Below are 13,609 nucleotides of genomic sequence, written 5' to 3' on the forward strand. Positions count from 1 at the left end.
AAGTTTCACGACTGAAACAAGGTCCTTCATTAGAAATTTGGAGGCACAAGTGGGTCAGCTGAGCAAGAAAATTACTGAACTCCCTCCTAGTACTCTTCCAAGCAATACAGAAGAAAATCCAAAAGGAGAGTGCAAAGCCATCAACATGGCCGAATTAGGAGAGGAGGAAGAGGCAGTGAACGCCACTGAGGAAGACCTCAATGGACGTCCACTGACTTCCAATGAGTTCCCCAATGAGGAACCATGGGAATCTGAGGCTCAAAAAGAGACCATAGAGATTCCATTGGACTTACTTCTGCCATTCATGAGCTCTGATGAGTATTCTTCCTCTGAAGAGGATGAGTATGTCACTGAAGAGCAAGTTGCTAAAATCCTTGGAGCAATCATGAAGCTAAATGACAAGTTATTTGGAAATGAGACTTGGGAGGATGAACCCCCTTTGCTCACCAAAGAACTGGATGACTTGTCTAGGCAGAAATTACCTCAAAAGAGACAAGATCCTGGGAAGTTTTCATTACCTTGTACCATAGGCACCATGACCTTCAAGAAGGCCTTGTGTGACTTAGGGTCAAGTGTAAACCTCATGCCTCTCTCTGTAATGGAGAAGTTAGGGATCTTTGAGGTGCAAGCTGCAAAAATCTCACTAGAGATGGCAGACAATTCAAGAAAACAAGCCTATGGACTTGTAGAGGATGTTCTGGTAAAAGTTGAAGACCATTACATCCCTACTGATTTCATAGTCCTAAAGACTGGGAAGTGCATGGATGAATCCATCATCCTTGGCAGACCCTTCCTAGCCACAGCAAAGGCTATGATTGATGTTGATAGTGGAGAATTGATCATTCAAGTGAATGAAGAATCCTTTTGTGTTTAAGGCTCAAGGATATCCCTCTGTCACCATGGAGAGGAAGCGTGAAGAGCTTCTCTCAAAAAAGAGCCAAACAGAGCCCCCACAGTCAAACTCTAAGTTTGGTGTTGGGAGGCCACAACCAAACTCTAAGTTTGGTGTTGAACCCCCACATTCAAACTCTAAGTTTGGTGTTGGGAGGTTCCAACATAGCTCTGAGCATTTCTGAGGCTCCAAGAGAGCCCTCTGTCAAGCTAATGACATTAAAAAAGCGCTTGTTGGGAGGCAACCCAATGTTATATTTTATCTATTTTCTTTTGTTATTTTATGTCTTTTGTAGGTTGATGATCATGAGAAGTCACAAAATCAATGAAAAAAGTAAAAATAGAATGAAAAACAGAAAGAAAAACAGCACACCCTGGAGGAAGAACCCACTGGCGTTTAAACGCCAGTGAGGCTAGCAGATGGGCGTTTAACGCCCAGTCTGGCACCATTCTGGGCGTTTAACGCCAGAAAGGGGCACCAGACTGGCGTTAAACGCCAGAAAAAGGCAAGCTCTTGGCGTTAAACGCCAGAAATGGGCACCAGCCCGGCGTTTAACGCCAGAATTGGCTCAAAACGCATTTTTGCATGCCATTTGGTGCAGGGATTACTTTTCCTTGACACCTCAGGATCTGTGGACCCCACAGGATCCCCACCTACCCCACCACTCTCTCTCTCTTCTTCACCCATTCACCAATCACCTCAACACCTCTTCCCCAAAAGCCCTTCACCTATCAAATCCCATCTTTCTCTTCACCACTCACATCCATCCTTCATAAAACCCCACCTACCTCACCATTCAAATTCAAAACACTTTCCCTCCCAAACCCACCCATACATGACCGAACCATGACTCCCCCCACTCCTATATAAACCCTTCTTCACTCCTTCATTTTCACACAACCTAAACACCACTTCTCCCCCTTTTGGCCGAACACAAGCCATTCCCTTTTCCCTTCATTTCTTCTTCTTTTACTCTCTTCTTTCTTCTTTTGCTCGAGGACGAGCAAATCTTTTAAGTTTGGTGTGGAAAAAGCATTGCTTTTTGTTTTTCCATAACCATTTATGGCATCCAAGGCCGGAGAAACATCTAGAAAGAGGAAAGGGAAGGCAAAAGCTTCTACCTCCGAGTCATGGGAGATGGAGAGATTCATCTCAAGGGTGCATCAAGACCACTTCTATGAAGTTGTGGCCTTGAAGAAGGTGATCCCTGAGGTCCCTTTTTCACTCAAAAAGAGTGAATATCCGGAGATCCGACATGAGATCCGAAGAAAAGGTTGGGAAGTTCTTACCAACCCCATTCAACAAGTCGGAATCTTGATGGTTCAAGAGTTCTATGCCAATGCATGGATCACCAAGAACCATGACCAAAGTATGAACCCGGATCCAAAGAATTGGATTACTATGGTTCGGGGGAAATACTTGGTTTTTAGTCCGAAAAATGTAAGGTTGGCATTCAACTTGCCCATGATGCAAGGAGATGAACACCCTTACACTAGAAGGGTCAACTTTGATCAAAGGTTGGACCAAGTCCTCACAGTCATATGTGAAGAGGGCGCCCAATGGAAGAGAGATTCAAGAGGGAAGCCGGTTCAATTGAGAAGGCATGACCTCAAGCCCGTGGCTAGAGGATGGTTGGAGTTTATTCAACGCTCAATCATTCCCACTAGCAACCGGTCCGAAGTTACCATAGACCGGGCTATCATGATTCATAGCATCATGATTGGAGAAGAAATAGAAGTTCATGAGGTTATAGCTCAAGAACTCTATAAGGTGGCGGACAAGTCCTCTACCTTGGCAAGGTTAGCCTTTCCTCATCTCATTTGTCACCTCTGTTATTCAGTTGGAGTTGACATAGAGGGAGATATCCCTATTGATGAGGACAAGCCCATCACTAAGAAGAGGATGGAGCACACAAGAGACCCCACTCATCATGAGATTCCTGAGATTCCTCAAGGGATGCACTTTCCTCCACAAAACTATTGGGAGCAACTAAACACCTCCCTAGGAGAATTGAGTTCCAACATGGGACAACTAAGGGTGGAGCACCAAGAACACTCCATCATCCTCCATGAAATTAGAGAAGACCAAAGAATCATGAGAGAGGAGCAACAAAGACAAGGAAGAGACATTGAGGAGCTCAAGCACTCCATAGGATCTTCAAGAGGAAGAACAAGCCGCCATCACTAAGGTGGACCCGTTCTTTAATTTCCTTGTCCTTTATTTTCCTGTTTTTCGAAAATTATGCTCATGTTTATCTATGTTTGTGTCTTGTGATCATTAGTGTCTTAGTGTCTATGCCTTAAAGTTATGAATGTCCTATGAATCCATCACCTCTCTTAAATGAAAAATGTTCTTAATTGAAAAAGAAAAGAATTGCATGAATTTTGAATTTTATAACAGTTTAATTATTTTGATGTGGTGGCAATATTTTTGTCTTCTGAATGTATGCTTAAACAGTGCATATGTCTTTTGAATTTGTGGTTCATGAATGTTGGCTCTTGAAAGAATGATGAAAAAGGAGACATGTTACTGAGGATCTGAAAAATCATTAAAATGATTCTTGAAGCAAGAAAAAGCAGTGAAAAAAAAAAGAAAAAGAAAAAAAATTCGAAAAAAATAGAGAAAAGAAAGAAATAAAGTTGTGATCCAAGGTAAAAAGAGTGTGCTTAAGAACCCTGGACACCTCTAGTTGGAGACTCTAGCAAAGCTGAGTCACAATCTGAAAAGGTTCACCCAATTATGTGTCTGTGGCATGTATGTATCCGGTGGTAATACTGGAAGACAGAGTGCTTTGGGCCACGGCCAAGACTCAATAAGTAGCTATGTTCAAGAATCATCATACTTAACTAGGAGAATCAATAACACTATCTGGACTCTGAGTTCCTAAAGAAGCCAACCATTCTGAATTTCAAAGGATAGAGTGAGATGCCAAAACTGTTCAGAGGCAAAAAGCTAAAAGCCCCGCTCATCTAATTAATACTGATCTTCATAGATGTTTTTGGAATTCATTGCATATTCTATTTTTTTATCTTTTTTGATTTTCAGTTGCTTGAGGACAAGCAACAATTTAAGTTTGGTGTTGTGATGAGCGGATAATTTGTACGCTTTTTGGCATTGTTTTTAGTATGTTTTTAGTATGATCTAGTTAGTTTTTAGTATATTTTTATTATTTTTTAGTTAAAATTCACTTTTCTAGACTTTACTATGAGTTTGTGTGTTTTTCTGTGATTTCAGGTATTTTCTGGCTGAAATTGAGGGACCTGAGCAAAAATCTGATTCAGAGACTGAAAAGGACTGCAGATGCTGTTGGATTCTGACCTCCCTGCACTCGAAGTGGATTTTCTGGAGCTACAGAAGCCCAATTGGCGCGCTCTCAACGGCGTTGGAAAGTAGACATCCTGGGCTTTCCAGCAATATATGATAGTCCATACTTTGCCCAAGATTTGATGGCCCAAACCGGCGTTCAAAGTTACCCTCAGAAATCCCAGCGTTAAACGCCGGAACTGGCACCAAAATGGGAGTTAAACGCCCAAACTGGCATAAAAGCTGGCGTTTAACTCCAAGAAGAGTCTCTACACGAAAATGCTTCAATGCTCAGCCCAAGCACACACCAAGTGGGCCCGGAAGTGGATTTTTATGTCATTTACTCATCTCTGTAAACCTTAGGCTACTAGTTTTCTATAAGTAGGACCTTTTACTATTGTATTTTCATCTTGGTTCTTCTGGTTCCCTCTCTGGGGCCGAGGCCAATGATCACTCTTGTTCTTATGTATTTTAAACGGTGGAGTTTCTACACACCATAGATTAAGGTGTGGAGCTCTGCTGTACCTCGAGTATTAATGCAATTACTATTGTTCTTCTATTCAATTCCGCTTGTTCTTGTTCTAAGATATCACTTGTTCTTCAACTTGATGAATGTGATGATCCGTGACACTCATCATCATTCTCACCTATGAACGTGTGACTGACAACCACCTCCGTTCTACCTTCAATTGGGTGAATATCTCTTGGATTCCTGATACACGATGCATGGTTGATCGCCTGACAACCAAGTGCTCGCCTGACAACCGAGCCAGCCATTCCGTGAGATCAGAGTCTTCGTGGTATAGGCTAGAACTGATGGCGGCATTCAAGAGAATCCGGAAGGTCTAACCTTGTCTGTGGTATTCTGAGTAGGATTCAATGATTGAATGACTGTGACGTGCTTCAAACTCCTGAAGGCGGGGCGTTAGTGACAGACGCAAAAGAATCACTGGATTCTATTCCGGCCTGATCGAGAACCGACAGATGGATAGCCGTGCCGTGACAGGGTGCGTTGAACATTTCCACTGAGAGGATGGGAGGTAGCCACTGACAACGGTGAAACCCTTGCATAAGCTTGCCATGGAAAGGAGTAAGAAGGATTGGATGAAGACAGTAGGAAAGCAGAGAGACGGAAGGGACAGCATCTTCATACGCTTATCTGAAATTCCTACCAATGAATTACATAAGTATCTCTATCTTTATCTTTATGTTTTATTCGTATATCACCATATCCATTTGAGTTTGCCTGACTAAGATTTACAAGGTGACCATAGCTTGCTTCATACCAACAATCTCTGTGGGATCGACCCTTACTTGCGTAAGGTTTATTACTTGGACGACCCAGTACACTTGCTGGTTAGTTGTGCGAAGTTGTGTTTATGCCATGGTATTGAACACCAAGTTTTTGGATTCATTACCGGGGATTATTTGATTTGTGAAAAGTATTGATCACAATTTCGCGCTATCAGTGGCCGAGTGATATCCACCTTCAGCGCATTAAAAATGTGGGGGTGGGTTGTCTACTTCCATGATGGAGCGGCCGCTTGTGTGGTTCGGTTGCATATGCGGCAGGTAGGCTGTAACTGCGTAAATCCGTCGCGAGAACGTATGGACCAAGTGTAATCGTTGTTTGTATTTCGAGTGTGTTTAAATTATGCTTTTCAAATGGATTGATGTGTATCCTGGTTTAATATACTTAGCAGAATGAATATGTGAAATGAAAATTATCTAATTATATTGAAAACACAGTACCAGTGCAATCAAATCGACGCTACAACAAAGGCTAAACAAATCCTTTGAATTAGTTATGTTTTCCAGTCATGAACACCCAAAAAAAATTACAAATAAAAATTCTCAACAAGCGATCGTGATCGGTAAAAAAACCAACAAAATGATCACGGATATCAGCACGGTGATCAAAACATCTCGCCTCCTTGTCGTCGCAACACTCCAAGTATGTTGTCTTCCATGGCTGTAGAGGCTGAAACGGCGGCCTCCAGATCTGCCCTTGTTTCATGCAAACTCTGCTGCAAAGAACGCAGCTCGTCTAGGAGTTCCTGTCTTGTCTTCTTCAACTCCGTGTTCTCGCTTCTAATGCCCTCGTTTGTTTCCAACAACCTGCGAACGACATCGAAATAACAAGCCGGGGGCTCTAGATCGTACCACTGAAAGAACGAGCATTTCCTGCTGGTTCCGTACCCAGATCATCCATAAAACCTACTGCCTGGATAGTCACATTTCCAAGTGGTTCTGATTGGCGACCTCACGCCACAGTGACATCGAGGTGTTGGTGCATCGACGGAGGACGAGCTTATGGAAGAGGATCCCTGCATTATGTGTTCAATAGTTCACGGGGAGAGTAAAAGACTGGCTTTTGAAATAGCAGTGCGCAACGAGGGTTCATATTCACCTCTCTGCTAATGGCATCATGTTCTCGCATCCCAACGGCCTTCTTGTTGACTGACACCTGTGACGCCAACTTGGCAAGGAACGGTCGATTATAGCCCCCAACCCCGGGCCGAATGCATCTTACCCCATGTAGTTGTTAGCTGACGATCTAAACCATCAACATTAAATATGTGCCCCGTTGTCTCTGCTTGTTATAATCTTTCTCTATGAAAAATTTCAAAAAAAATAATTCATGTGTAATTATGTATATATCTTGTAAGAACCTGTTGCATCCGGGTCGGTAGGGAAATTGGGTTGGTATGCAGGATGGGTTCTTTCTGTTGTTTTTAACTGTGTCGGACTGCTTGCCCAAATAAACGTTTAAAAAATATAAAAAATGCTTTCCATGGCCATTGTTGCGGGACTCTTCCCAATGCAATCGCCGTAGGTTGCTTGAAACTGCAATAAAACAAATTTATTGTCAAGTAATCTCTTGTTATTCCTTGTTAAACGATATAAATTAATATGTTGTTTTATATATTTTTGTATTTAAGGGGCATTTACGTTTTTTGATATGACATGAGTGACATACCCATCATGATGCACAACTGCGCGTCTGAGCGCTACACTCTAGCAAAACTGAGGAAGTGTATAGCAAAACTGACCTCATGCAATGGCAGGTCACCTTTTGCTATCTTAGGAAGCACTTTGCAAAGGCTTGAATATTGGACGGCACCCGTGGTTGCCTAACCGGTGCAATTCTAAACGCATGTGATGCATCCTGCCTAGATGGAGCTGACTGTCTTTATACTCCAAGAAAGGTGTTTGCAGACCCAACTTTTTGACCGAGCAACAGCTAACCTAGTCAAATTTCTTCACAAATCAAACCATCGCAAAACACAACCATCTCCATGCACAACCAACGCGGACCAACTCATCGGACGCCGACGACCGATACTGCAACCAACAATGGCAGATAATGGGACACCCGCTGCATCCAACAACGTCAACGACGACACGGCCCAGGTACAGTTGTGGTGCATTGGCCGTTTTTTGTTTATTTATTTATTTATTTTTGGTAGTTATGATTATGCTGCTCCCGATTCTTCTGAATTAATAGTATACCCCAACGTACTAACAAGCGCCCAATGCTAGGAGGACCAGATAACACCGGGCCCAAACAACACCACTTCAAACGATGCGTTGCTGAAAATAATGAGAGAGGTGCTTGAGAACACAAAGGTTGGTAACACCCGTCTCACTTTCTGCTCTAACTGAATCGGTAAATCCAACCATCTGACAGATCTGTTACGATTTTCAATGGAAGAGCACGCAACGCTGAATGAACAGGGTCGAAGCAGAAATGGTGACGATTCGGTTGTTGGTGGGCGGTCTCAGAAAGCCTGTCACCAAGGCACTAAAGGGACCTGCGGATAAAGTCAATGCAACGTCCGATGGAAACCGGATTGAGAAACAGAGACAACCTGTCGCCGACAGGGTACACATGCACAACCCGATGTCACGCGCCTCCATTCCCAACCGTAGACAGTTGATGCTTCCAGGAACGATGAGGAAGAGACTTCATCATTCGTCGATAATAAGCAGCGGCAGAGATGTCGAAATGTCTGTTTACGATTAAAGACGACGATCCGAAATGGGCCATGTACCCAAAGATGTGCAGGTCAAATACACACGACGTCGAAAATGTGCCGAAGGGTGGCATGGCTACAAACTTCTTCAATCGATTCAAGGAAAAGGTATACGGGGGTAACCGAGGGATTATATCACCCCAACGGAGCAACAATGCAGACAACCCGACAAGACGCAATGGACTGCAGCCAACGCAAAACAGAAAAGGCATTTTTCCCTTTAACACGATGACGTCATCCGACAAGAGCTCATCGAAGCCTGAAAGTAGCCACGGACGGACAGCCGACACCTATAACCAGATTCCACGACGGCTCCCGTCAAACCTGACCAAGAAGGGAACAAACACCACCAACGCATGGCCCATCTCTCAGCATGCGATGGACATCTGTAAGTACGTCTACGACCTTGATTCCAACCCAACGTGAGTATTTTATCTGAACATCAACGGCTGAATATGCCGTGTGGCGTCAATAGTGCCGGAAGGCAGTTAAATTGCCCTAGCGGGTGTAACATCTTCCATTTGTTGACCGCAGGGAGATCGTTGTACGCATCGGGTTGCAACATGCAACTCGTTCTGACATGGGATGCCTGTTAGACGGACGGCAACCAACCCCGAAGGCACGTAGCAATCCATCGTACCCTCTTCGAATAAATAGATTTATTTCTGCTGACCCGGGTTTATTATTTCCATACGAAGTCTGATATTTTTTGCCGGATATGGCTTGCAGATAATGGAGATGATCACGATCATGGTTGCATCGGAGGGAGAAACTGATGGAGATCACCCTCGATCGGTGTGGTGCTTGCATCCGAATATTGCGGTACGACCAAAACAAACTTCCGTAATTTATTTTAATGCATAACTATGATTTAACGTTCTCTGTTTTAACACGAACCTTGTATCGTTGACATGCACGGTGACTTATTTCAACCTCTGGATACTCCCTGAGTAACCAGGACGATGTAATGGAGGGCGTCTACCCTGAAATTTTGGCACAGCGATACGGGAAAGACCACATGCACTCGACGGAAGACCTGCGCATTGTAAGCTACCGACTGATAAGATTCTTGTACGCAAGTTCTGATCATGGTCGGACTGAATTATGACCGTCTTCTGGTTTTTGGCTTTTTCTATCGATCGCATGTCTATATGCCAGCACTAGAAGAAGACTATGATAAGCACTGGTTCTTGGCCGTGGTTGACTTGTCAGAGAAGCAGGTCTATCAATTTGACACGAATGCGACTAAAGAATCAAAGGCAAGAAGGAGACGTGTCATACAATGCATAGTAGGCGACGCACAAAAGTAAATTCATCGTCCTATCCGAATACGCTAATCTATTTTATGTTGGGGAATCTGTGTTAGCTGATTGCGCTGAATGGAATTGTTGCAACTGAAGGGTATAAAAAGTTACGCTCTAAGGGCACTCCCGAGTTTGCCAGTATGGAAATCATGGCTGCACCGGGAGTGCCAAAAAATAGCAGCAGTACAGACTCTGGCATTTGGGTCATGCAGTGGATGGCAATGAGACGGAGGTTCACGTATGCGGTGTTGCCAATTGTAAGTTAATGCATGCATACAGGTAAAATGCAATTGCACTGTGTGTCTCTAATAAACGCTGTATTGACCATTGCAGCTGGACAAAGAGAAGATCAGGATAAAAATGGCAATTGCACTGCTAACGGGAAGATGCAACGAGGAAAGTGGTGCATTGCTTGCTAAGTCGGCCGCCAAGACGGGGAACCGTGACTAAGGTACATCTGAAGGGGCGGAATACAACGTTTTTTTTTGTTTAGTCATGCACTGCAAATTTTTTTTTGTTGGATGCATTGATAACGGTTATGGTATGTGACATTGTTGGGCATTCTGCAATGGACGGACAGTCTTCGTGGACTAATTATATCATGGGCCATATTTCTTATTACTTTTATTGTATATTTATGTTGGGCCCCTTTATGTTATTTAATGTTGTTTTCCAGCATGCATCTTCGTTGAGGATGATCGGCGGTGTCATCGCCACCATGCATCAAGTTTTCAGAGCTTCTGTCGGAGGTGTAGTTGACATGGGCGGAGCGAGGAGTCTTGCCTTCGATGAAGAGGAGAGGAGCTTCGATTAGGGTTGGATCGCTAGACGAGTACGGGTTCTGGGTTTTGAGTTGAGTCAGTTTCTCTGGACCAACACCAATACAAAAGAAAATGTTATCTTCCAGCATGAGTAAACAATTAAAAAAAAGAGTTTTTTTTCAAGGAAAAAAATTTAAAAACGGTAAATATACAAAAAAAAAGAGAATAATTGTGAACAACTTACCTGCTTCGATCGAATACATCAATCCATCCATCCATCGCCAAGTCAAGGCTGACAATACGAAGTCATTACTCACTAATCCACGCAATGGAATGCATGATAACACTAGATTAGGGCTAAATTTAAATCATGTGCTAATTCGGTGGTTATCGCTTTTTTTTTTTGAAATCCGGTAATTGCCCTTGGTAACTGCACATATATTAATGCCCCATTAATGTCCACTCTAATCAGGTTTAAGGGTTATTTATTAAAAAAAAACCTAAAAAGGCAGGAGTTGTTTTGCCTATTTAACGCGCGTACGTTTGTAAGTCACCAAAAAAAATCGCATACTTTTTGAAGAAGGGAAGCCATTGTTGGAGACTCAAAAGCTTCCGGCAGTAAAGAACTGAAAACCATCAAAGAAATCGCAGGCGAGGTATCACAATGCCGCCGCTCACTGATTTCCGCTTCTTCAGATTCATAATCCCCAACATGGAGAATCAAATTGTAAGTTTTCAGTTTTTCTATTCTACTCACATAACCCCAAGGCCCGCATGCAAGTCCACATCAATATCGATTTCTTACTCGTGCAGAGAATGCCGGTGGCCTTCTCCAACGTTGTACGAGATAACATGAGCAACCCCATCGAGGTAATCACCACAAATGGTCAGTTGTGGAACATCTCGTGGGTTGTCGAGGGGGAGCATCCGCATCGAATCGTATTCACCGGAGGCTGGCGAGCCTTTTACGAACACTACCACCTTCAAATCGGTGACTCAAGGCTACTATCGTATCACCAACCAAAGTTTTTCTATGTGGCCATCCACGACACAAGATTCTGCGAGATCAACTACGAAAGATAACAAGATTATTCTAGTGGGTTTTCTGTATGCACTCGGCCAAGTCGTTTGTTTTATGTTGTTTAACGTTGTACCAAAAACTTGCGAAACGGAAGTCTTCCAGCAATACCCGCATATGGCAACTATACAGTTCAGTTCTTCGCGATAATCCCGGTGAACGACCCTGATACAGTGGTATAGACGCCAATTTCAATTCCTTTACCACCTGCAATCATCAATCCATCCATGTGTGACACATTGTAACCCTTTTTTTTCCACCATCTACTACAGATTCTCCCGTTGCGGTTCTCGCGGGATTATGGCCGGTCCCTACCGCGACCCTTGACCCTAACCACGCCTACAGGACATCGTCATCGCGTGGGCTGGAATATGGAACCTAATGGCAGGATTGTACTTCATGGAGGATGGGACGCTGTCCGGGAACACTATTGCCTAAGGGATCAGTGGCTTGTGCTGTTCTGTTATCACGAAATTCAAAACACAATGTATGTCATGTTCTTTAACGGTCATACAATGGAAATCAACTACTTGGCCCATGCCGGGCCAGGGACGGACTGCACTTGTATAACCTATCCGTCGGCACCCAAGTCAAGGCACATAGCCGATGGATTCAGATCGACCAATCCGTTCTTTGTTAGTCCAATCGTGCACCGCCTGGCAACCCATTTTCTCGTAAGTGTGCCCACAATTGTTTTTAAAGGCAACTATTTCCTATCCTATTGTTCTAGTCAACTACTTTATTGCTCTCACCCTAAAAAATATGTCTTCGCTTCCAACCGAGTGTCCCCCTCTGCCTGGAGTATGCGAGGATAGCCCAATTTCGATTACCAACGAGAGGGGCGCGTGGACCGTTCAGTATACGCACTATGTTGGGAGGACGAACGGATGTTTTGGAATGGGCTGGTCTGCCTTAGCAACTGCATGCCAACTAAGACACGGCCATGTGTGTGTCTTCGAATGGTTGGCGCTGCAAGACTACCGGCTGCATATATATTGAGAACTCCTGTATCCTAAACCCCAGCTACCGCCCCCCAACCCCATCCAAGTAACTCGGTCCATAGTGTTTTCTTGCCTCAGTTTGTCAAATACAGTGGTGCAAGCTGCATGTCCATACATCTGTATCTTTAATCTATATGTTTTTTCCAGGCATACAATTCTACCTTGCCGTCATTAGCTTATGCTTTAGATGATAAACAAGATAATCGTTTCTGTTGTTAATTTGCACGTAGCATTGCAAATGGACTGATCTCCCAATATTAGAAATGTATGTTAATTAGTGCCTGTGAAGTTTGAATGTAATTTTAAGCTATGAAGCTTGAATGTAATCCGATTCACTTCACCTAGCTTTGAATTTTGAATTTTGAAACTTCACACTAATTTGTTAATACCCTAAAAATGTTAATTAGTAGTGGTTGTTTATTGATTCGAAGTTGTTGCCGTGCTTCATTTAGTGCATTTTATTCATCACTTCAGGTGTTTTAAGCGTGTGTTTTAAATTACATCCAGAAGCAATGATCCCTTACAAAGAATTTCAAAACCGCGATTGAACCACATGCATTTTCCAACGAGTTCTTTTATGAGACGTGCATCTGAATATCCACTCAACGTTACGACCAATTACATACAAAATATCCACTTACCATACATACAAAATATCCACTAAACATAGAATCACTGTAAAGATGCCCCTAACTACCATGTTCGGTTCAACAAAAGGGTGGACAACGACTAATTATTAATACATCAGGTTTGACAGTGGAGTTGCAGCTATTCGCATGACACCACTTCACACCTACACATCTTGAATCTCTATTAAAATCGGTGATATCTATAGCACATCCACATACCAAGGAAAGCTAACATAGCAAAAACTTGTTTTAACGTCGACGACCTATAGATGGTTCTGTACCCACATAAAATGCAGACAATATTCGGTGTGCGGCTACAGCCTACCGGAGAACGTGAAAGGGTTCAACCAACCTACCGTTGCAACACACGGTGGTGACGACTGTAGGCCCCCTTTACTCAATCGGCGAGAGACATGACTGGCCTGGACGTGTTGGTCCCAGCGAAGTCGCTGTTAGCAAACCCAGTCTGCGTGTCACTATCGGAGCATTAGAACGAAGGAATCTCTACGGTCGCATACAGATCGCCGGATAGGTTATCATAGAGCTGACATCAATGTAAAAAACAAATGATTAGATCCATTTAACAGAGTAGAAAACTTAACTA

Source organism: Arachis hypogaea, chromosome 5 (assembly GCF_003086295.3).
Source record: "Arachis hypogaea cultivar Tifrunner chromosome 5, arahy.Tifrunner.gnm2.J5K5, whole genome shotgun sequence".
NCBI lineage: Eukaryota > Viridiplantae > Streptophyta > Magnoliopsida > Fabales > Fabaceae > Arachis > Arachis hypogaea.